The 25211-nt window shown below is 39.8% G+C and overlaps 1 long non-coding RNA gene across 4 annotated transcripts in view; it reads right to left on the minus strand.

Annotated features, from left to right (window-relative positions):
* The window catches only part of LOC134736174 (uncharacterized), a 96524-nt gene that overhangs the window by 63200 nt on the left and 8113 nt on the right, over positions 1-25211 (minus strand). The gene's annotated exons all lie outside the window — the stretch shown is intronic.

Genomic DNA, 25211 nt, shown 5'->3' on the forward strand with positions numbered 1-25211 from the left:
CACACACACAATGGAGTACTATTCAGCCATAATAAAGAATAAAATCCTGTAATTCAGGGCAACATGGATGGAAATGGAGGACATTACGTTAAGTGAAATAAGCCAGGAACAGAATGTCAAACACTGCATGTTCTCACTCACATGTGGAAGCTAAAAAAAGTTGATCTCAGTGGCCGGGCGCGGTGGCTCAAGCCTGTAATCCCAGCACTTTGGGAGGCCGAGGCAGGTGGATCACAAGGTCAGGAGATCGAGACCATCCTGGCTAACACGGTGAAACCCCGTCTCTACTAAAAAAAATACAAAAAATTAGCCGGGCGTGTTGGCGGGCACCTGTAGTCCCAGCTACTCGGGAGGCTGAGGCAGGAGAATGGCGTGAACCCGGGAGGCGGAGCTTGCAGTGAGCCGAGATCGCGCCACTGCACTCCAGCCTAGGGGACAGAGAAAGACTCCGTCTCAAAAAAAAAAAAGTTGATCTCATAGAAGTAAAAAGTAGAACAAAGGATACTAAAGGCTGAGAAGAGTAGGGGGAAGAGGGAGATAGAGCTTCGTTAAAGGAAACAAATAGATAGGAGAAATAAGTTATAGTGTTCTATGCCACTATAGGATGACTATAATTAACAGTATCTTATAGTTTCAAACAGCTAGAAAAAAAATATTGAATGTTCCCAACACAAAGAAATGATAAATGTTTGAGGTGATGGATATGCTAATTACCCTGATCTGATCACTACACATTGTATGTATCACAACATAACTATGTACCTCATAAATATGTACAATTATTATGTGTCAATTTAAAATTTTCTAAATAAAAAATTCAAAAAATTTTTTAAACCAACTTGGGCCTGGTTCACAGAAGGGTGTCCACATTACACTAGTACCAGTATACTCACTCAGAGATGCCACTGAAGGGGAATGGTGAAGGAAAACCCTCCAAGACGGCAGAAGTTTTGGCAGTATACCTTGAAGTCCCCTCAGCCAGGAAAGAGGGGTGGCCTGTGGTACAGATGTCCACTCATCTGTGGACAGTGAATAATGCTTTGGTCACCTGGTCAGGAAATTGAAAAGAACATGCCTGGAAGACTGATAAAAAGGAAGACTGAAGAAGAGACACATGCACGATCTTTCAGAATGAGCGCTAAATGTGAAGGAATTTGTGTGAGTGCTTACCAAGGTATATCCACTGTAGAGGAGGCCTCAATAATAGGGGTGAACAAAGTGACTGTTCTGGGACTATTAGCACCTTTCCTCATTTTCTGTTTCAATGGGCTTGTGTACAAAATGGCTGTAGTGGCAGAAATGAAGCACAGACCCAACAAAGTGGACTTCCCCTCACCAAGCTAATCTGACTGTTGGCACTGTTCCCAAATTATCAAGAACAGAATCTAAACTGTGAGTCTCCAATACGGCACCATTTCCCAAGGGGATCAGCCAACTCTGTGTTGGTAGGTTGATTATAAAGCACCCCTTCCATCATGGAAATGAAAGCCATTTGTTTGTGCTAGAATAGACAACTATTCTGTGTATGGATTTGCCTCTCTTGCCCATTGTGTTTCTGCCAACACTACCACGTAATTCCTTATTCAATATCATGGTATCCTACTCAACACAGCTTCTAAGGAACACATCTTAGAAGTGTAATTAGAGTTTGAAAATCATGGAAATAACTAGCCTTACTGCACACCCCACCATCTAGAAATATCTGGCCCGATATAACAATGGAATGGCCTACTAGAGACTCAGTTACAACATGAGCTGAGAAACATTTTGTAAGGTTGGGACTGTCTTCAAAGAACAACATACGCTTTGAGCCATTGACCAATGTATGGCACTATTTCTCCCAAAGCCACAAGACACAAGTCCATAATCAAGGAGTAGAAGGGAAAGTGGCTTCTCTCACTGTTACACTTCTTCACAGAATTCTGCTTCCCATAATTTGAACTCTGCTTTATTCCCAAAACAGTTTCCACTGAATTTCTAACAGCTAAATGGCCATTTTAGACTTCATATGCAACTGAACCAACGGGCAAAGAAGGGAATTACTGGCTGGAGTGATTGATCCTGACAACTAAAGAAACATTGGGTTGCTGCTACAAAGTGAGGCCAGGAAGGACTATATATGGGGATGCCATCATTCATGGCAACATGGCACCCCTATATTCCCATTGCTGACAGTAAAAGTTAATGGTAAACTACAATAACCAAGAAAAGACAGGACCACTGATGATTCAGACCCTTCAGGAATGACAGTTTGGATCACACTACTTGGTATATGCTGGCTCAGAGTACAGGAAGCATGAAATGAGCTGGGGAGGAAGGGACACTAACCACAGGCTCATGACTAGACAGAAATAAAGACTAATAACTAAGCGTTATTTCTTACTTGCTCAATGTATATGTGTGTATTTATGTATTTCTATATATATTAACTTTTTTCTTCTCCTTTCCCACTGTAATTTTAAAAATTAATGGCAATTGTTAACTTTACAATTTCATCTTTAGGTTAGAGAAGGTTCATAAGGGACTTTACTGAATTGAGGAGTAATTAACACATAATCCAGAGATTAATGTAATTTGGGATCATCCTTTTATGGGGAAAGGGTGAGAGTGTCAATTTATTTCTTTATGTTTATTTACTTTTTTGAGACCGAGTCTTGTTCTGTCACCCAGGCTGGAGTGCAATGGCACAATCTCCACTCAGGTTCAAGCTATTCTCGTGCCTCAGCCTCCTGAGTAGCTGGGATTACGGGCATGTGCCACCATGCTTAGCTATTTTTCCTATTTTTTTTTATTTTTAGTAGAGATGGGGTTTCATCATGTTGTCCAGACTGGTCTCGAACTTCTGGGCTCAAGTGATCCACCTGCCTCGGCCTCCCAAAGTTCTGGGATTACAGGCGTGAGTCTCTGTGCCCCGCCAAGAGTGTCAATTTCTACAAAGGGTAGCTGTATCTTGTTAAAGAAAAAGCTGCCATTTTTAAATTGCTGTATGGGAAGCTCAAATATACAGAGAAAGTTTTGTGTGAATATTGAGTAAGCAAAGTAATGAGCTGTCCGAGTTGTTATGCCATTGTCTCTCAGTCCAAACACACATTTATACTCTTCTTTATGACCACGGGGCTGGGACTATGAGAGCTATATTTCTACTTTGCCAGTTGGCTTCCTGTTAGTTCTTCAAGGCAGAGTGAGACAGGATACGCTTCCTTCCCGACAAGTGGCTATCATTTATAATACTCAACTTTTTTTTGGCATTCCTAGAACCAGCCTCAACATGTCTCATCAATGAGCCAGCAAGAGTTAGGCAGTGGCCCCTCCTCAGAAGTCTGAGATGCCTCTCCTTTAAGTTTCCTTTGGTGCAAACTTCCTTTTGTGTCCTCAGCCATAGGAGTGGTAGCTTCTTCCTATAGTTACTATATCTATGTTCAATATCTGCTCCTGACTTTTTTTTTTTTTTTTTTTTGCTTTTTTGGTTCCCCAAAACTCCGTAGCCAATTCCTTATGTTAAATTATCTCTGTTGAAATACCAAGTGTGGTTTCTGTTGTTCTGGCTTTATCCTGACTGATACAATCATCCTGCAAGTAAAGAACCCAAACCATTTGCAGTCCTAGCTAAATGCAAAGGAAATATGGAGTAAGTGGTAGAAAAAGGAAATGATAAAAATCAACTTCATCCTTGTGACTTTTTACAACAACAAGAATTGTAGTATTCACGTGTATTTGTTATGTATCTATTAACCAACGATTTCTATTTTGTCCCCTTCCCCTTCCCCCACAGTTTTGCATGGAAAATGTCAGTGGTTGCTTAATTTACAATTTAGTTCGTAGGTCACCAGGCCGCAAAAAGACACATCCAGACCTAATGGGAAGGAATGAGGATCACCAGTGGATCCCCAACTTGAGATGGATACAATGATTGATGGGACTTGGTGTCTCTCCTCTTGTTTGTATGACAAACAGAAGTATGAAGGTATTAAACATGGGTAGAAGGGTGAACTTGAATGCTGAGTAGCAGAAGGGGTGAATAATATGGATTCTGAGTCCATTTGTCCTCAAATGCATTCCTTACCCTTCCCTGCTCTGCTTTGTATCACAAGGGGTTGACCCATTGACTGCGATTCCCAGACTCATATCAGCTGGTTTCTGAAAGATTGGAGGATGAGGAGGGAAGGAATAAACCAGCACATTTCTCCCCCTTCCTCTTCTGAGTCACTTCTCTGGCAGTGACTGCATCTCCTCAGCAGCTCTTCTCATCACACAGGTCCACAGAGGCCCTAGCCTCCAGTAAATGACCTCCAGCTCCAGAATTCAGTGATTCTTGTCTTCTTTTGTCTTTCCAGGCTACAGGCAATGGTTTTCTGTTGTTACTAATATCTGAATTGCTCCCCTTTCTCCATTAGGTGCTCAGTTCCTCCAACACCTGGTAACCACTTTCCTGCATTAAATTTTCCCTGTTGTAAGTACTAGAAATGATTGCTATTTTCCTGATTGTCCATATTAAAACAGATGATAGATATCCCACTCTAGATACATTATAATACTAAATTGATACTCTACAACTCTACTACTTCTGAGAATGTTTATGCAAATATACCTACAAACCTATACAGTGAGGTTCATATGAAGTTATTCACTGCAGCATTGTTTGTAAAGCCAAAAATGAGAAACAAACCCAAGACATTTTCTATAGGGCATTGGTTAAATAAATATTGGTACATCTACAGAGCTGAAAAAAAGAAGGACTCTTCCTATGCACTAATATATATCATGCAGCGAGGAAAGCAGAGTACAGAACAGTATCTGCTGTTCTGAGTACAGTATAGAATGGTATTTATAAGCCACACAGATGTATTACACAGATGTAGTAACAGATACATTATCTTTATTGAAAAAGTAATGAAAATTATAAAAATGCATAAAAAATAAAAAAGTGCAACTCAGTCACTAAATGGTAAACAATTCTGATATCAAAACACTCTATAAAATTGTAGGAAAACAAAAGGTGAAAGAGAAAGGAGAGAGAGCAGATACACAGAGAGCTACAGTCCTCCTTTATGTAACTGGTCAAGAAGCCATAGTGGATATTGTAACTCCCCTCCTCTACCCATTCAAGTTTAGGTTGCCTTTGGCTAGCTTACGCCAGTTAAGGTTCTTTGCCTGGTGGACTGACTCAAACTTTGACTCCTGAGGTGCCCAATCCCACTTTGTTTTTTGGTAACCTTAGTAACTGGGCATTGGAGTATACAGAAGCACCCCACTGTAATCCCTGTTTTATAGCAGTAACCCTAATTTACCTTTGAAAATCAGGGCCAGTCACACCAGCCAATACTAGAAGAGTTTCTTCTCTAGCTATGAACTGCATTTCTGATTGATCACAATGCTTTACAAAACATAACAATGGTGCCCAAAAAGTATTCAGTAATTTCATGTATTATATCAATGGCAGAATTATGACAAGCAGAAATGGCAAATCTAAACACAGATTAAATATCAATTTCGATGATGATAAAATGTTTCTCTGGCCGGGCGTGGTGGCTCATGCCTGTAATGCCAGCACTTTGGGAGGCTGAGGTGGGTTGGATCACCTACGGTCAAGAGTTCGAGACCAGCCTAACCAATATGGTGAAGCCCTGTCTCTACTAAAAATACAAAAATTACCCGGGTATGGTGGCATGTGCCTGTAGTCCCAGCTACTCGGGAGGCTGAGACAGGAGAATTGCTTGAACCTGGGAGGTGGAGGTTGCAGTGAGCCAAGACCACACCACTGCACACCAGCCTGGGTGACAGAATGAGACTCCGTCTCAAAAAAAAAAAAAAAAAAAAAGTTTCTCCCAGAGCTTCCAAATAAAGAAAGCAGATTGAACATAAAAATCCAATTTTAATCTCTCTGAAGCCCCACTAAGCTACAGTAAAGGGATTAAAAAAAACAACTCACAAACCTACAAATACAGAGAGAAAAAAGAGACAATAGCAACAAAATTGTGGAGACTGGAAAACAGAAAAATGACTTAGGATACAGTAGGAAAAGCCAAAAACTACGCTGATATATACCACAGAATCTTCTAAAGGCTCAGGAACCAAGTGGACTTTTGGAAGTGGGGGTGGGGGAGTATTAAATAAGGATTGGTAGAATGCAGTTTTAAAATAAATTCTCCACTCCTTGACTGTGGGCTTGCTTCTAAAGAATAAAGTATGGAAAAAGAGTAACTAGGGAAACCTTTTAGACACCACTTTAACCAAGTGATCAAGGTTAACATCAGCACTCATAGTCACGTGGATATCATGCACCCCTCATATGATGCAATGGAAAGGGCGGTTCACCTCTGTGGTATTCTTCCCCCAAACCCATATTCCCAATCTAATCATGATAAATCCCAATATCAGACAAATCTAAGTTAAGGGGCATCCTACAAAATACCTGGCCATTATTCTTCAAAAATCCCCAAGGCCATGAAAGACAAGACCAAAAAAACTGGCACAGATTGGAGACTAAGGAGTCATGATGACCAAATACAATGTGATATCCTGAAACAGAAAAAAAGATGTCAGCAGAAAAACTGGTGAGATCCTAATAAAGTCTATGGTTTAGTTCATAGCATCATACTCATGTTAATTTCTTAGTTTCGATAAATGCACCATGATTATGAAAGATGTTAACAACAGGTGAAGCTTGATGAGTACACAGGAACTCTCTGTACCATCTTTGCAGCTCTTTTATAAATCTAAAATTATTTCAAAATTTAAAAAAAAATTAATACAAAACTTAAAAGGAGGTAGATCTGTAGTTCCCCTCTCTTACTCATGACATTGAGCAACTACCCCTGCATAAGACTAGAACTGGTGATATCTGGAATACAGAATGATAGAAAACAGCTGTGTGGCTGGACACGGTGGCTCAAACCTGTAATCTTAGCACGTTGGGAGTCCGAGGTGAGAGGCTTGCTTGAGCCCAGGATTTTGATACCAGCCTGAGCAACATGATGAAACCCTGTCTCTACAAATAATTTAAAAAGAAATTAGCCAGGTATAGCATGCACCGGTGGTCCCAGTTACTCAGGAGGCTGAGGCAGAAGAGTCACCTGAGCCCAGGAGGTTGAGGGTGCAGTGAGCCTTGATAACACCACCACACTCCAGCCTGGGTGATAGAATGAGATCCTGTCTCAATAAAAATGAAAAAGAAAAAATAAAAGAAACAGCTGTGGGAATAATTACTCTACTGGAAAATAGGAGCATGATCTGAAGATGTGCATACTTAATGCTAAGATTCAATGCCAACCTTCGAACTGGGCGCCTAGGCCCCACACATTACAGGGCCCTATGTATCATCAAGAGAGGGCTATTAACTTATGAAAAAACATACTGGTATATGTCACTTACCATCCAGCACTCAGAGCTGCCACAGTGCAATCTATAACCTTAAATATTCCCTTTTGTAACACTAACTTCATTTAGGCTCCAAGTAAATGTTTCTCCGCAGTTCTTGCTCAAAATAAAAGGTGACTGGCTGGGCACAGTGGCTCACGCCTGTAATCCCAGTAGTTTGAGAGGCCGAGGCAGTTGGATCTCTTGAGGTCAGGAGTTTGAGACCAGCCTGGCCAACATGGTGAAACCCCGCCTCTACTAAAAATACAAAAATTAGCCAGGTGTGGTGGTGCACTCCTGTCATCCCAGCTACTCAGGAGGCTGAGGTGCGAGAATCACTTGAACCCAAAAGGCAGAGGTTGCAGTGAGCCGAGATCACACCACTACACTCCAGCCTGGGCAACAGAGCAACACTCCATCTCAAAAAAAAAAAAAAAAAAAAAAAAAAAAAGGTGACTACCCTGGCATGCTATGTAGGTGTGTGAGTTGTGCTTCTGCTGTCCGAGACTGTGCTTTGGACAACAGAGAAAATTTGGACAAAAGTAGAAACACTTTGGTAAGAGAAAATACAAATAGTTTGACAAATCTTTCCTCTCTGAGAGCATGAATGAAATAGATACTTTACCAATCTCTCAGATCAGAGTGTCAAATGTCCCTTTTTTTTTTTTTTTGGCTTCTCTTCGGGTTTCACTTGGAATATCCAGTGATAATCACTGATTGCTATACTGTTCAGCACTGTTATGCATGGTAGCTGAGAAACAGTCTGTAATATTAAACAATTCATATTACACTTAAAAAAATTTTTTTAAATTTTTTGTAGAGACAAGGTCTTGCTCTGTCATCCAGGCTGGAATGTAGCGACAATGATCATATCTCACTGCAACTTCAAATTCCTGGGCTGAAGAGCTTTTCCCACCACAGCCTCCTGACTAGCTGGAACTATAGGAGTGAGCCACCACGCCTGGCTAATACTTTTTTTTTTTTTAAGTCTGCATCGCACTATGTTGCCAGTGTCAGAGGCGTTTAAGCCAGAGTGACTCCATCTTTAATAGGGGCTGGGTAAAATAAGGCTGAGAGGTACTGGGCTGCATTCCCAGGAGGTTAAGGCATTCTTAGTCACAGGATCAGACAGGAGGTCGGCACAAGATATAGGTCATAAAAACCTTGCCAATAAAGTAGGTTGTGGTACAGAAGCTGGCCAAAACCCACCAAAACCAAGATGGCAACAAGAGTGACCTCTGGTCATCCTCAATGCTCATTATACACTAATTAAATGCATTAACATGCGAAGAGAACCTCCCACCAGCACCATTACAGTTTACAAAAGCCATGGCAACATCAGGAAGTTACCCTATATGGTCCAAAAGGGGACTGGCCGGGCACAGTGGCTCACACCTGTTATCCCAGCACTTTGGGAGGCTGAGGTGGGCAGATCATGAAGTTAGGAGTTCAAGACTAGCCTAGCCAATGTGGTGAAACCCCATCTCTACTAAAAATACAAAAACTAGCCAGGCATGATGGCACATGCCTATAGTCCCAGCTACTCGGGAGGCTGAGGCAGGAGAATCGCTTGAACCTGGGAGGCGGAGGTTGCAGAGAGCTGAGATGGTGCCACTGCCCTCCAGCCTGGGTGACAGAGCAAGACTCTGTCTCAAAAATAAAAACAAATAAATAAATAAATAAATAAATGGGGGAAGAACCCTGTTTCAGGAATTGCCCCCCTTTCCTGGATAACTCATGAATAATCCATCCCTTGTTTAGCATATAATCAAGAATTAACCATAAAAATGGCCAACCAGCAGCTCAGGCTCTTGCTCTGCCTATGGATGTAGCCATTCTTTTATTCCTTTACTTTTGTAAAACTTGCTTTCACTTTACTCTATGGACTTGCCCTGAATTCTCTCTTGTGCAAGATCCAAGAACCCTCTCTTGGGTTCTGGATCAGGACCCTTTTCCAGTAACACCAGAATTGATCTTGAACTCCTGGCTTCAAATGATTCTCCCTCCTTGGCCCCTCAAAGTGCTGGGATCAGAGGCATGAGCCAACGATGCCCAGCTCATATTACTTACCCTTGAATCTATGCGTGTATATGTCTAGGTGTAATAAGTATGAAGCAAGTTATTCTCTTTAGCATAGTGAGTTTGGGGGGTCCCAGTTTTATACTGACATTTGGGTGTTAATTCTAGAGTCATAATTAGTTTTATTTTTATAAGATGTTTACCAGTATTTAATTAAATTTTCAAAACAAATTAGAAATTCCAGCTTTAAATATTTTATTTAAATTTTTATATTCATTTATTATAATTAGTATTATAAACCAAAAATAAAATTCTAAACTCCCCAATCAGCTGATGGACCCTCCCCTCGGCCAAGAGCATTCCAAAATTAACCTGAAAAACCAGTTCAGGCCATGATGAGAAGTGGGGATCAGACATGCCTCATTATACCCTCCTTGCCTTAGAATTCAGGTACAGCTGACCAGCATTAACACTAAAACAGAGATCTTAAGACTGACAAAACAGACTTTTTGTAGCAATAGGACACCAAATTCCAGCCTGATTCTAGTATAGCATCACATAATGGATAGCAGACCCTGAAAGAAATTGAAGTATTTTATCCCAAAATATATTTCTTTGACATATTTTGAAGTGGCCCTGCAAAGCTGTCTCTTGTGGGGAAAATCTGCATTCTATAGAGAATTCCCATTCCTTTCCAGGTCTTTTTCCTGATCCAGGAGAAAATTAACTAAGAGTGTAGCACCTTTTCAGGTCTGATAAGAGCTCTGAAGACTGCTACCTGGAGGCTTCATCTGCATGATAAAACCTTGGTCTTCACAACCCGTTATTTTAACCTAGACATTCCTTTCTATTGATTCTAGGTCTTTAGATAATAACTCTTTCAATCAATTGCCAATCAGAAAATCTTATGACCTGGAAGTTCCCTCCTTCCCCTCCCCATCTTGAGTTGTCCCACCTTTCCGGACCAAACTAATGTATATCTCACATGTAATAATTGATGTTGTATGTCTCCATAAAACCTATAAAATCAAGCTGTAACTTAACCACCTTGGGCACATGTTCTTAGGACCTCTTGAGACTGTGCCTCAGGCCATGGTTACCCATATTTGTTTCAGAATAAATCTCTTCAAATATTTGACAAAGTTTGGCGTTTTTCATTGACACATGTAAGAATGATCAATTGATCATTTAAAAATGATCCAACGACTGCATATGGAGCACAAAACTAACTGATTAGCTTCACTCGGGGGAAAGAAAATAGCCTACACAACCAAACACTTTTATTAATTACTGTATTTCCACTCTGTAAAAATATGGTAACTTTTATATTTTTTAAAAAGATAAGTACCACTACAACTGAATTCTAATCACTTTGTTGAATACTAAGCATAATTTAATTATATTACTGTTTGAGGAAATATGTATAAAATTATCCCTTAATTTTATGAAATGCAGATTATAACATGTACTGTTTTCCAGGATTTAGTGTATAGTTTGTCTTTTAATTTTCCTTTCAGTCTATGTACATTTAGCCAATAAATAATAAAAATAGAACCAACCACAGCAATAGCTGTCAAGTTCTTTTCTCCCAATTAAGAAACAATTTTCATTTCTCTACCAAGAAATCACTGTTTACAAGAAACATGAGATAACAAGAAAGTCACTTTGTTTCATGTTTCCAAAAAAAACGGTAAGTGAAAGGGAAAAAGCAATCTTTTTTTTTTTTTTTTTTTTTTTGAGACAGAGTCTCGCTCTGTCACCCAGGCTGGAGTGCAGTGGTGCGATCTAGGCTCACAGTAACCTCCGTCTCCCACATTCAAGTGATTCTCATGCCTCAGCCTCCCAAGTAGCTGGGATTGCAGGCATGCACCACCACACCCAGCAAATTTATATATATATATTTCACCAGGTTGGCCAGGCTGGTCTCAAACTCCCAGCTTCAAGTGATCCACCTGCCTTGGCCTCTCAAAGTGTTGGGATTACAGGCGTGAGCCACCACACCCGGCCAGCAATCATTATTTCTTTAATTCCCAAATATGATTTGACTAATTTTTAGTAACCACAACCCCTACATTCAGTACAGATTAAAAGAATTCTTATTTCTAGATCATTTTAACTTTTCAGGAGCTATTAATTTTATCAAGAATAAACTTTTAATTTATATTTTGTTAAATCTCAGTATTTACCATAAAAAACATCACATGGCACTGAGAAGCACAAAAAAACACTTGAACAAATAAAGAGATATATCATGTTTTTGGCCCTTCAACCATTCATGCAATGCTGACTTCCATCAGAGATTAGCTATTTAAGCCTGTCATTAAATATCCAGAGATTCTCTGGTTCCCTCAACTAGTTAACGAGTATATTTGGAATTTCTCTTTCAATCTGAGCCACCTGCCATCTTTTCTCTGCTTTTCAAACTCTATCCATCACTTTCGCCTATGCATTTCCTTTACCTAGACAGGACCTTTTTGGGCTGGGCGCAGTGGCTCACGCCTGTAATCCCAGCACTTTGGGAGGCCAAGGCAGGTGGATCATGAGGTCAAGAGTTCAAGACCAGCCTGGCCAAGATGGTGAAACTCCGTCTCTACTAAAAATGCAAAAATTAGCTAGGCGTGGTGGCAGGTGCCTGTAATCCCAGCTACTCGGGAGGCTGAGGCAAAGAACTGCTTGAACCCAGGAGGCGGAGGTTGCAGTGAGCTCTGATCACGCTGCCAAGTCTTTCTGTTCTCAGTGATATAGCCACTGTAATTTCTACACTATTTTTCACCGCAGCTCCTTGCTCTAGCATTCTGAGGGTTGGGCTGTAGAAAAATATGCACAAGTCTCTTCTATACTCAGCTCATCTGTTCACTACAATGTAGGTCAACTGTCCTTAAACCAAACATAGGTTCCTGAAAACTCTTTCCAAATTAAAATAATGAAGCATTTATGATGTCTTTTTAGGAAAATTTACTTCATCTCCAATTGATAAAGGGAAGTTCTCTTTTAATAGAAGAATGTAGATAATAAATGTAGAAGAAATGATACATCAGAAAAATCACCATTTGCCAATGCCCACTCCTCAATGAAATAATTGATTCAGGTAATGATCATCAGTGGCTATAAAAATTAGCAAATAAAGCGAATACAGCAAAATGATAGCACCTATCAAATCTAAATGGTGGGTAAATTCTTTCAACCTTCCGTATGATTAAAAATTTTTCAATTAAATGTTGGGGAAAAAAGTCTCTCAATTTAAGATGAAGTTTTTCCCAGGAGGATCCATGTTCCCTTATAAAAAGGGAACCCTGATGACTGACCCACCAGTCATCTAGGCATGCCCAGATATATCTCCCAATGTGAACTTCTAAGGTAAGTACAGCTTAAGTCTGAGCTCAGAACCCTGCCACACTTGAGTCGTAATTTCTGCCTTGTCCCTTCCTCTTTCTGATCCTTTCAGTTCTGTTTCCTCCCATCTGTCTTTAGCAAGATCCTTGAAAACATGTATCAGTTTACTATTGCATAAACACAACAGAGTGCAAGCCAGCACCATCCGAGGAGCTTTTTCAAAATGTACACGCCCAGAGCCTGACTCTCTCATATTTCAATTCATTAAGTCTTGAGTGGGGCCTGGGCACATCATTTTGGAAAATGTATCCAGATAACTCCGGTGGACCTCTCTGAAAGAGAACTATTTCTATGAAGTTATCTTTAGGTTTTTACCAGATGAATCTATACACATAAGAAGAAATTTAGAAATCAAAAAGGGAAATACCAAATTAGGAAACTCAAAAAGTTCAATTTGCTGTGGTAGTTATTTTATTTTATTTTATTTTATTTTATTTTTGAGATGGAGTCTCGCTCTGTCGCCCAGGCTGGAGTGCAGTGGCGCGATCTCTGCCCACTGCAAGCTCCACCTCCCAGGTTCACGCCATTCTCCTGCCTCAGCCTCCTGAGTTTTGGGGACTACAGGCGCCCACCACCACACCCACCTAATTTTTTTTGTATTTTTAGTAGAGACGGGGTTTCGCCGTGTTAGCCAGGATGGTATCGATCTCCTGACCTCATGATCCGCTCGCCTCAGCCTCCCAAAGTGCTGGGACTACAGGCGTGAGCCACCGCGCCTGGCCGCTGTGGTAGTTACTAATGCTGCTCACTTATGTCTAATTCTCCTCTCTCTTTCCTAAAGCCCTTGAAGTTAAGACCTGGTCATGCCACTGGCTTTGACCAGTGAAATTATAAGCAGCAGTGGCACATGTCACTTCTAAAAAGAAATATTTAAGAACCAGTGCAGAAGTCACCGTATCCCTTTTTTTCTGCCTTAGCCATGATAAAACATACGGCAAATGGAGCATCCATCAGCCTAGATTCCTGGGTGACTATAATGAAAAAAATCTCCCAGTCAAGCCACATAGGACATAAAATGGAAATGAGAAACTTTTTTGTGATAAACTAAGGATATATAAAAGTTGTTCATTAATGCAGCAAACCTAGGCTATCCTGACTGATAAATTGGCAAATCTGTTTTTTTCACAGAGGTAAAGCCATTTAGGAGAATCAGTTCTCTCTTCACCAATGACTAAAAATTTACACAGAGTTGAATAAAGGAAAAGAAGGGAACTTCAGGGCCAGGGAGACTTACGTTTAAATCCATGTTGTCACCTATTTGTAATAATAAAAAGAATATACAATGACTGTGTAATATACAATTACTTTTAATAACCACTAACATTTATGAAGTACTCACTCTGTACCAGCCACTGTGCTGAGCACTTTACATGAATTATTTCACTAGTCTTTCATTTTACAGATGAGAAAAATGACATTAAAGAAGTTAGATAACTTGCCTAAGGTCACAGATTTAGGAAATGATGGAACAAGAATACTAACGCAGGGAATTAGGCTGCAAAGACTGTGCACTTAACCATTACTCTGTACTGCCTTCCTGTGTGACTTTGACCAAATTAGTTGATCTCTTTGAATCTTAGTTCCCTCAGTTTAGAAGAGGGCTGAGAACGATCATGCAGACTTTTTGCAAAGATTAAGGGAGATAATTATATAAAGCTATTAATATGATTACTGGCATCTAGTAGACCAGGTAGTCCATTATTTTATAGACATGGTAGCTATTATTTTATAGTAGCTAATATTTCACTCATTCACCTCTTCTCTATAAACGGAGAATAGTCAATATAAAGAAAGGTAAAACATGAATGTAACTTGTAAAGGTAACTTGTCATGGCTTATGGGAATTTAGTACTGTAAAATGATAGGTAACACAAATACAATAATCAAACCTTACATTACAATGCTTGCATTACTTAATGGCCAATATTGAACTGACCATTGCTCACTTCTCAAAACAGGGTTTTTTTTTTTTGTTTTCGTTTGGTTTTTTTTTTTTTTTTGAATTGGAGTCTCATTCTGTCACCCAGGCTGGAGTGCAGTGGCACGCTCTCAGCTACCTGCAACCTCTGCCTCCCAGATTCAAGCGATTCTCCTGCCTCAGCCTTTCGAGTAGCTGGGATTACAGGCACATGCCACCATGCCTGGCTAATTTTTCGTATATTTAGTAGACATGAGGTTTCACCATGTTGGCCAGGCTCGTCTCCAACTCCTCACCTCAAGCGATCCACCCACATTGGCCTCCCAAAGTGCTGGGATTACAGGCGTGAGCCACTGCACCCAGCCAAAATAGGTTTTTAAAATAAAGATACAGTGTACAAATAGCACCCATAAAACACCCAATGATACAGTAACTGGACCCAGTAGCTCCACAGCTATTATGTCTGAAGACCCAAGAAAAAATATTTCAAGGGTAGTAGGAGGATATTTTATGGTCAGCTAGTCCCAAATGACATACTGGGATCAATTCACTAAATATGAAGCTAGTTGTTATGTATCTTTTATTTGTTTAACTTCCTCCTTTCTTTTGCTTCCTAATGGTATATATGTTTACAAGAAGCTTTTTTGTCTGGCATGATCATCAGTGTTATATTCTAAATCTCATTTTAAAAAATCAATTTAAAGTTATGTAAAAAGGATGCCTGATGTGAATTCATTCAAGAGTGAAACAGATTGAAGTCTGGGTGGCTTACTGATAGCATGCTTTTTAAAAAAATCAACTTTATTTTTTAGAGCAGTTTTAAGTTCATAGCAAAATAGAGCAGAAAGTGCAGAGAATTTCCTTTTATGACTTTTGCTCCCTCACACACACATACATACACATACACACACACACACACAGCCTCCCCACAATTAACACCTCTTGCCTTTGTTACAATCAACTAGCCTATATTGACATTTTATTATCATCCAAAGTCCATAGTTTATATTAGAGTTCACTTTTGGTGTTGTACATTCTATGGGTTTTGACAAACACATAAGGACATTCATTCACCATTATAGTACCATATAGAATAGTTTCACTGCCCTAAAAATTCCCTACATTCTTCACATTTTTTCCTCCCTCCCTCCAATCTCTCACAACCATTGACCTTTCTACTGTCTCCATAGTTTTGTCTTTTCCAGAATGTCATATGGTTGAAGTCATATAGTATATAGCTTTTTCAGATTGGCTCATTTCACTTAGCAATGTGCATTTAAGATTTCTCTATGTCTTTTCATAGCTTGATGGCTTCTTTTTCTTTTCTTTTCTTTTTTTTTTTTTTGAGACAGGATCTCACTCTGTTGCCCAGGCTGGAATGCAGTGGCACAAACATGGCTCACTGCAGCCTCTCCTTTCCGGGCTCAAGCAATCCTCCTGTCTCAGTCCCCCAAGTAGCTGGGACTACAGGCACGTGCCATCACGTTTGGCTAATTTTTGTATTTTTTGTAGAGACAGGTTTTTGCCACGTTGGCCAGGGTGGTCTCGAACTCTTGGGTGCAAGTGATCCATCCACCTCAGCTTCCCAAACTGCTGGGATTATAGGCGTGAGCCACTGCACCCAGCCGATAGCTTATTTCTTTTTAGCACTGAAAAATATTCCATTGTCTGGATGTACTACAGTTTATTTATCCATTCACCTACTAAGAGACAATTTGGTTGCCTCCAATTTTTGACAATTATGAATAAAGCTGCTATAAACATCTGCATACAGGTTTTATGTGGACATAACTTTTCTACTCATCTGAGTAAATACCAAGGCACATGATTACTGGATTGTATGGCAAAAGTATGTTTAGTTTTTTTAAGAAATTGACAAACTATTTTCAACAGCGGCCGGGTATTTAGTTTTTTAAGAAATTATCAAACTGTTTTCTACATGGCTGTGGTTTGGGCCATATTCCTGAAAGATACCATTGCAAATGCTATAATATCAAATGTTGAAATCCCAAAAGATCAAAATCCCTAAAGTCTAAAATCCCAAAAATCTCGATCCTGATAGACCAAAATCACGGTATAATTCTGGAAAGATAAAAAACAATTTTTTAAAGACATTTACTTACATTTGTAAAGGAGGTTTGTTTGAGAAACATAAAAACACAACCCAACACTTCATAGGCATTTGAGATTATGGCATTTGGGATTTTGTCTTTCGGATTATGATTGGCACTGTGTAACGGCTCTACCATTATGCATTCCCACCAGCAATGAATGAAGAGTTCTTGCTGCACCAGCATTTGGCATTTGGTGTTGTTAATGTTTTGCATTTGAGCCATTCTAGTATGTATGTAGTGGTAGCTCGTTTTAATTTGCAATTTGCTAATGGCATACAATGTCGACAATTTCATATGCTTATTTGCTACCAGTATGTCTTCTTTGGTGAGTTTTTAGAGTACTTTGGACACCAGTCCTTTATCAAACGTATTTTGCAAATATTTTCTCCCAGTCTGTGGCTTGTCATTTCATTCTTTTGACAGTGCTTTCACAGATTAAACGTTTTTAATTTAATGAAGTACAACTTATCAATTATTTCTTTCATGGATCATGCCTTTGGTGTTGGATCTAAAATATTCACCTCAAACCCAAGGTCATCTAGATTTTCTTCTATGTTATCTTCTAGGAGTTTCATAGTTTAGCATTTTACATTTCAGTTTATAATCCATTTTGAGCTGATTTTTGTGAAGTTTAAGATCTGTGTCTAGATTCATCTTTTTGCATGTGAACATCCCCTTGTTCAGCACCATTTGCTGAAAACTTATCTTTTCTCCATTGTATTCCCTTTGCTCCTTTATAAAAAAATCAGTTGATAGTATTTGTATGGGTCTAGACCTGTGCTCTCTATTCTGTTCCATTGATCTATTTTTCTATTATTTTGCAAATACCATACTGTCCTTATTACTGTAGCTTTATAGTAAGTCTTGAAGTCGGGTAGTGACAGTCCTCCAACTTTGTGCTTCTTCAATATTATGTTTGCTATACTAGGTCTTTTGCCTGTGCTTATAAACTTAAGAATCTGTTAATAGGCCAGCACGGTGGCTCACGCCTATAATCCCAGCACTTTGGGAGGCCGAGGCGGGGGGATCACGAGGTCAGGAGATTGAGACCATCCTGGTTAACAGGGTGAAACCCCGTCTCTACTATAAATACAAAAAATTAGCCGGGCGGGGTGGTGGCACCTGTAGTCCCAGCTACTTGAGAAGCTGAGGCAGGAGAATGGCGTGAAAGTGGGAGGCGGAGCTTGCAGTGAGCCGAGATTGCGCCACTGCACTCCAGCCTGGGCAACACAGCGAGACTCCGTTTCAGGAAAAAAAAGAATCTGTTAATATCCTGGAAATTATTTTCTGGGATTTTGGTTTGGTCTGCCTTGGATCTATACATCAAGTTGGGAAGAAGTGATGTCTTGGTAATATTGAGTCTTCCTATCCATAAACATGGAAACTCTCTCCTTTTATTTAGCTTTTTATATCTTCATCAGTTTTATAACTTCCCTCATAAAGGTCTTACATATTTTTGTTAGTTTTATGCCTAAGTATTTGAGTTGGGGGTACTATTGTAAATGGGATTTTGGTTTTAATTCCAAATCTCATTTGTTTGTTGCTGGCATGTAGGAAAGCAATTAATTTTTGTATATCAACCTATTTTTGCCACCTTGTTATAATTGCTTATTAGCTCCAGGAGGGTTTTTTTTGGTCAATTCTTTCAGATTTTCTACATAGACAATCATGTCATCTGCAAACAAAGGCAGTTCTATTTTCTTCTTCCCAATCTGTATACTTCCTTTTCTTGTCTTACTGCATTAGCTAGGACTTCCAATAAATATGATGTTGAAAAGGGTTGGTTAAAGGAGACGTCCTTGCCTTGCTCCTGATCTTAGTGGGAAAGCTTCAACTTCTTACCACTAAGTACGATGTTAGCTGAAAGATTTTTGCATATGTTCTTTATCAAGTTGAGTAAGTTCCCCTCTATTACTAGTTTGCTGAGAGTTCTGATCATGAATGAGAGCTGGTTTTTGTCAGATGCTTTTTCTGCATCTATTGATATGATCATGTGATTTTTCTTCTTTGGCCTGTTGATATGACAGATTACATTCATTGATTTTCAAATGGTGAACCAGATTTGCATTATTAGAATAAACTGCACTTGGTCATAATGCATAATTATCTTTATACATCATTGGATTCGATTTGCTAATATTTTGTTGAGGACTTTCGCATCTATGTTCATGAGACATATTTGTCTGTAGTTTTCTTTTTTTCTAATCTCTCTGTCTGATTTTGGTATTAGATATTAGAGTAATTATGGCCTCATAAAATGAGTTAGGAAATGTTTCCTCTGCTTCTGTCTTCCGAAAGATTATAGAGCATTGGTACAATATTTTTCTTAAATATTTGGTAGGATTTGCCAATGAGCCCATCTGGGCTTGGTGCTTTCTGTTCTAGAAATTATCATTATTTATTCAATTATTTAATATATATAAGCCTATTTAGATTGTCTATTATATAATATTTTGATAAGTCCAATATGTTCATTCCACTCCCATTGTTAAGCTCTTTGAGCAGCTTCATAGTTACCTTTTAAGTTTAGGCTATGCCTTTTAATCCACTGTCATTTTTCAACACCACTGCCTGCATATGTTACTACTTACATTTACCCAAAAGTGTCAAGCTCTGACATACTCCTATGAATTTACAAGGACTTTTCTGTATTCCTGAAGCACCTTTTGTAAGCCATGTTTATCTTACTGAACCCTTCTTTCCCTGGAAGCCTTTCCTGATGTCTCCAAGCAGTCAAGCTGCCCCATTCAACTTGTACAAGAGAAAAACAAAAATTATGTTTTAAAACTACAAAGAGGAAAGTCTAAACTTTTAAACAGTTATTTATATTTTTCAATTTAATTCAAAATATACAATGAAATAAACTATAATATGCTGATTTGGTTGTGGATTAAGTTCTGTCATTTATAAATTTACTATCTAAGATGGACAAACACATTCTGAAAAAGCACATCAACAATGATAAAATACTGAATGAACAGATAACACTTTAATGTAAGACAAGGATTAAAATGTATTAAAATTGCAGGGAAACTTCAGTACCCAATTAGGTATATGCTTACATGTGTTCATATCTAAAAAGTGCATCAGGACAAGTTTGTGTCTTTCTGTCTCTTTTTATTTATTCTGAATAATTAGGAGTTCAAATTCAGGAATTACACAGTGTTTGTAGGGCAAACAATATCTCCATCACTGACTTGTACCTGACCAAGATCTGTGAAATTCTGAGTAAATGACTAAACTCAGTCTCAGTCTCCTCATGGGATAAAAGTACATCGTAACTGGTGGTGACAGTAAATGATGGTAATGATATTTCTCGAATTATTAAAAGTAATGTCTTATATAGACTGCTCTTTCCTCCCACATACAGTATTTGAAACAATTTTTTTTTTTTTTTTTTTTTTACTATGAATCCATAGTGCTCTGTGAGTAAGAACCTAACTGTTAGAGGACTCCTTCTTCAACACAGTTTCCCCTTTATTCATTTTTAAAACTTTAACAAAAGTAGTAGAATATGGTGAACACTAGATGGAGCATCATTCCAAGTAGAATAATTCTTCCTAACCAAGAACTTTCTAGCATAGCTTAAAAATAAATTATGTCAGGGGGTGGAGCCAAGATGGCCGAATAGGAACAGCTCCGGTCTACAGCTCCCAGCCTGAGCGACACAGAAGACGGGTGATTTCTGCATTTCCATTTGAGGTACCGGGTTCATCTCACTAGGGAGTGCCAAACAGTGGGTACAGGACAGTCGGTGCAGCGCACTGTGCACGAGCCGAAGCAGGGCGAGGCACTGCCTCACTCGGGAAGTGCAAGGGATCAGGGAGTTCCCTTTCCTAGTCAAAGAAAGGGGTAACAGACGGCACCTGGAAAATCGGGTCAGTCCCACCCTAATACTGTGCTTTTCCAACGGGCTTGGAAAACGGCACACCAGGAGATTGTGTCCAGCACCTGGCTTGGAGGGTCCTATGCCCATGGAGTCTCGCTGATTGCTAGCACAGCAGTCTGAGATCAAACTGCAAGGCAGCAGCTCGGCTGGGGGAGGGGTGCCCGCCATTGCCCAGGCTTGCTTAGGTAAACAAAGCAGCCAGGAAGCTCGAACTGGGTGGAGCCCACCACAGCTCAAGGAGGCCTGCCTGCCTCTGTAGGCTCCACCTCTGGGGGCAGGGCACAGACAAACAGAAAGTCAGCAGGAACCTCTACAGACTTAAATGTCCCTGTCTGACTGACAGCTTTGAAGAGAGTAGTGGTTCTCCCAGCACACAGCTGGAGATCTGAGAACAGGCAGACTGCCTCCTAAAGTGGGACCCTGACCCCCGAACAGCCTAACTGGGAGGCACCCCCCAGTAGGAACAGACTGACACCTCACTCGGCCAGGTACTCCTCTGAGACAAAACTTCCAGAGGAACTATCAGACAGCTGAATTTGCGGTCTCACGAAAATTCCGCTGTTTGGCAGCCACCGCTGCTGACACCCAGCCAAACAGGGTCTGGAGTGGACCTCTAGCAAACTCCAACAGACCTGCAGCTGAGGGTCCTGTCTGGTAGAAAGAAAACTAACAAACAGAAAGGACATCCACACCAAAAACCCATCTGTACATCACCATCATCAAAGACCAAAAGTAGATAAAACCACAAAGATGGGGAAAAAACAGAGCAGAAAAACTGGAAACTCTAAAAAGCAGAGCACCTCTCCTCCTCCAAAGGAATGCAGTTCCTCACCAGCAACGGAACAAAGCTGGACGGAGAATGACTTTGACGAGTTGAGAGAAGAAGGCTTCAGACGATCAAACTACTCCGAGCTACGGGAGGAAATTCAAAACAATAGCAAAGAAGTTAAAAACTTTGAAAAAAAATTAGACGAATGGATAACTAGAATCACCAATGAAGAGAAGGGCTTAAAGGAGCTGATGGAGCTAAAAGCCAAGTATCGAGAACTACGCGAAGATTGCAGAAGCCTTGGTAGCCGATGCGATCAACTGGAAGAAAGGGTATCAGTGATGGAAGATGAAATGAATGAAATGAAGCGAGAAGGGAAGTTTAGAGAAAAAAGAATAAAAAGAAATGAACAAAGCCTCCAAGAAATATGGGACTATGTGAAAAGACCAAACCTACGTCTGATTGGTGTACCTGAAAGTGACGGGGAGAATGGAACCAAGTTGGAAAACTCTCTGCAGGATATTATCCAGGAGAACTTCCCCAATCTGGCAAGGCAGGCCAACATTCAGATTCAGGAAATACAGAGAACACCACAAAGATACTCCTCGAGAAGAGCAACTCCAAGACACATAATTGTCAGATCCACCAAAGTTGACATGAAGGAAAAAATGTTAAGGGCAGCCAGAGAGAAAGGTCGGGTTACCCACAAAGGGAAGCCCATCAGACTAACAGCTGATCTCTTGGCAGAAACTCTACAAGCCAGAAGAGAGTGGGGGCCGATATTCAACATTCTTAAAGAAAAGAATTTTCAACCCAGAATTTCATATCCAGCCAAACTAAGCTTCATAAGTGAAGGAGAAATAAAATACTTTACAGACAAGCAAATGCTGAGTGATTTTGTCACCACCAGGCCTGCCCTAAAAGAGCTCCTGAAGGAAGCACTAAACATGGAAAGGAACAACCAGTACCAGCCACTGCAAAAACATGCCAAATTGTAAAGACCATCGAGGCTAGGAAGAAACTGCATCAACTAACGAGCAAAATAACCAACTAACATCATAATGACAGGATCAGATTCACACATAACAATATTAACTTTAAATGTAAATGGGCTAAATGCTCCAATTAAAAGACACAGACTGGCAAATTGGATAAGGAGTCAAGACCCATCAGTGTGCTGTATTCAGGAAACCCATCTCACGTGCAGAGACACACATAGACTCAAAATAAAGGGATGGAGGAAGATCTGTCAAGCAACTGGAAAACAAAAAAAGGCAGGGGTTGCAATCCTAGTCTCTGATAAAATAGACTTTAAACCAACAAAGATTAAAAGAGACAAAGAAGGCCATTACATAATGGTAAAGGGATCAATTCAACAAGAAGAGCTAACTATCCTAAATATATATGCACCCAACACAGGAGCACCCAGCTTCATAAAGCAAGTCCTGAGTGACCTACAAAGGGACTTAAACTCCCACACAATAATAATGGGAGATTTTAACACCCCACTGTCAACATTAGACAGATCAACGAGACAGAAAGTTAACAAGGATATCCAGGAATTGAACTCAACTCTGCACAAAGTGGACCTAATAGACATCTACAGAACTCTCCACCCCAAATCAACAGAATATACATTTTTTCCAGCACCACACCACACCTATTCCAAAATTGACCACATGGTTGGAAGTAAAGCTCTCCTCAGCAAATGTAAAAGAACAGAAATTATAACAAACTGTCTCTCAGACCACAGTGCAATCAAACTAGAACTCAGGATTAAGAAACTCACTCAAAACCGCTCAACTACATGGAAACTGAACAACCTGCTCCTGAATGACTACTGGGTATATAAGGAAGTGAAGGCAGAAATAAAGATGTTCTTTGAAACCAACGAGAACAAAGACACAACATACCAGAATCTCTGGGACACATTCAAAGCAGTGTGTAGAGGGAAATTTATAGCACTAAATGCCCACAAGAGAAAGCAGGAAAGATCCAAAATTGACACCCTAACATCACAATTAAAAGAACTAGAAAAGCAAGAGCAAACACATTCAAAAGCTAGCAGAAGGCTAGAAATAACTAAAATCAGAGCAGAACTGAAGGAAATAGAGACACAAAAAACCCTTCAAAAAATTAATGAATCCCGGAACTGGTTTTTTGAAAAGATCAACAAAATTGATAGACCGATAGCAAGACTAATAAAGAAGAAAAGAGAGAAGAATCAAATAGATGCAATAAAAAATGAAAAAGGGGATATCACCACCAATCCCACAGAAATACAATCTACCATCAGAGAATACTACAAACACCTCTACGCAAATAAACTAGAAAATCTACAAGAAATGGATAAATTCCTCAACAAATACACCCTCCCACGACTAAACCAGGAAGAAGTTGAATCTCTGAATAGACCAATAACAGGTTCTGAAATTGTGGCAATAATCAATAGCTTACCAACCAAAAAGAGTCCAGGACCTGATGGATTCACAGCCGAATTCTACCAGAGGTACAAGGAGGAACTGGTACCATTCCTTCTGAAACTATTCCAATCAATAGAAAAAGAGGGAATCCTGCCTAACACATTTTATGAGGCCAGCATCGTCCCGATACCAAAGCCTGGCAGAGACATAACCAAAAAAGAGAATTTCAGACCAACATCTTTAATGAACATTGATGCAAAAATCCTCAATAAAATACTGGCAAACCGAATCCAGCAGCACATCAAAAAGCTTATACACCATGATCAAGTGGGCTTCATCCCTGGGATGCAAGGCTGGTTCAACATATGCAAATCAATAAATGTAATCCAGCATATAAACAGAACTAAAGACAAAAACCACATGATTATCTCAATAGATGCAGAAAAGGCCTTTGACGAAATTCAACAACGCTTCATGCTAAAAACTCTCAATAAATTAGGTATTGATGGGACGTATCTCAAAATAATAAGAGCTATCTATGACAAACCCACAGCCAACATCATACTGAATGGGCAAAAACTAGAAGCATTCCCTTTGAAAACTGGCACAAGACAGGGATGCCCTCTCTCACCACTCCTATTCAACATAGTGCTGGAAGTTCTGGCCAGGGCAATCAGGCAGGAGAAGGAAATAAAGGGTATTCAATTAGGAAAAGAGAAAGTCAAATTGTCCCTGTTTGCAGATGACATGATTGTATATCTAGAAAACCCCACTGTCTCAGCCCAAAATCTCCTTAAGCTGATTAGCAACTTCAGCAAAGTCTCAGGATACAAAATCAATGTACAAAAATCACAAGCATTCTTGTACACCAATCACAGACAAACAGAGAGCCAAATCATGAGTGAACTCCCATTCACAATTGCTTCAAAGAGAATAAAATATCTAGGAATCCAACTTACAAGGGATGTGAAGGACCTCTTCAAGGAGAACTACAAACCACTGCTCAATGAAATAAAAGAGGATACAAACAAATGGAAGAACATTCCATGCTCATGGGTTGGAAGAATCAATATCGTGAAAATGGCCATACTGCCCAAGGTAATTTATAGATTCAATGCCATCCCCATCAAGCTACCAATGACTTTCTTCACAGAATTGGAGAAAACTACTTTAAAGTTCATATGGAACCAAAAAAGAGCCCGCATCGCCAAGTCAATCCTAAGCCAAAAGAACAAAGCTGGAGGCATCATGCTACCTGACTTCAAACTATACTACAAGGCTACAGTAACCAAAACAGCATGGTACTGGTACCACAACAGAGACATAGATC

Source organism: Symphalangus syndactylus, chromosome 3 (assembly GCF_028878055.3).
Source record: "Symphalangus syndactylus isolate Jambi chromosome 3, NHGRI_mSymSyn1-v2.1_pri, whole genome shotgun sequence".
NCBI lineage: Eukaryota > Metazoa > Chordata > Mammalia > Primates > Hylobatidae > Symphalangus > Symphalangus syndactylus.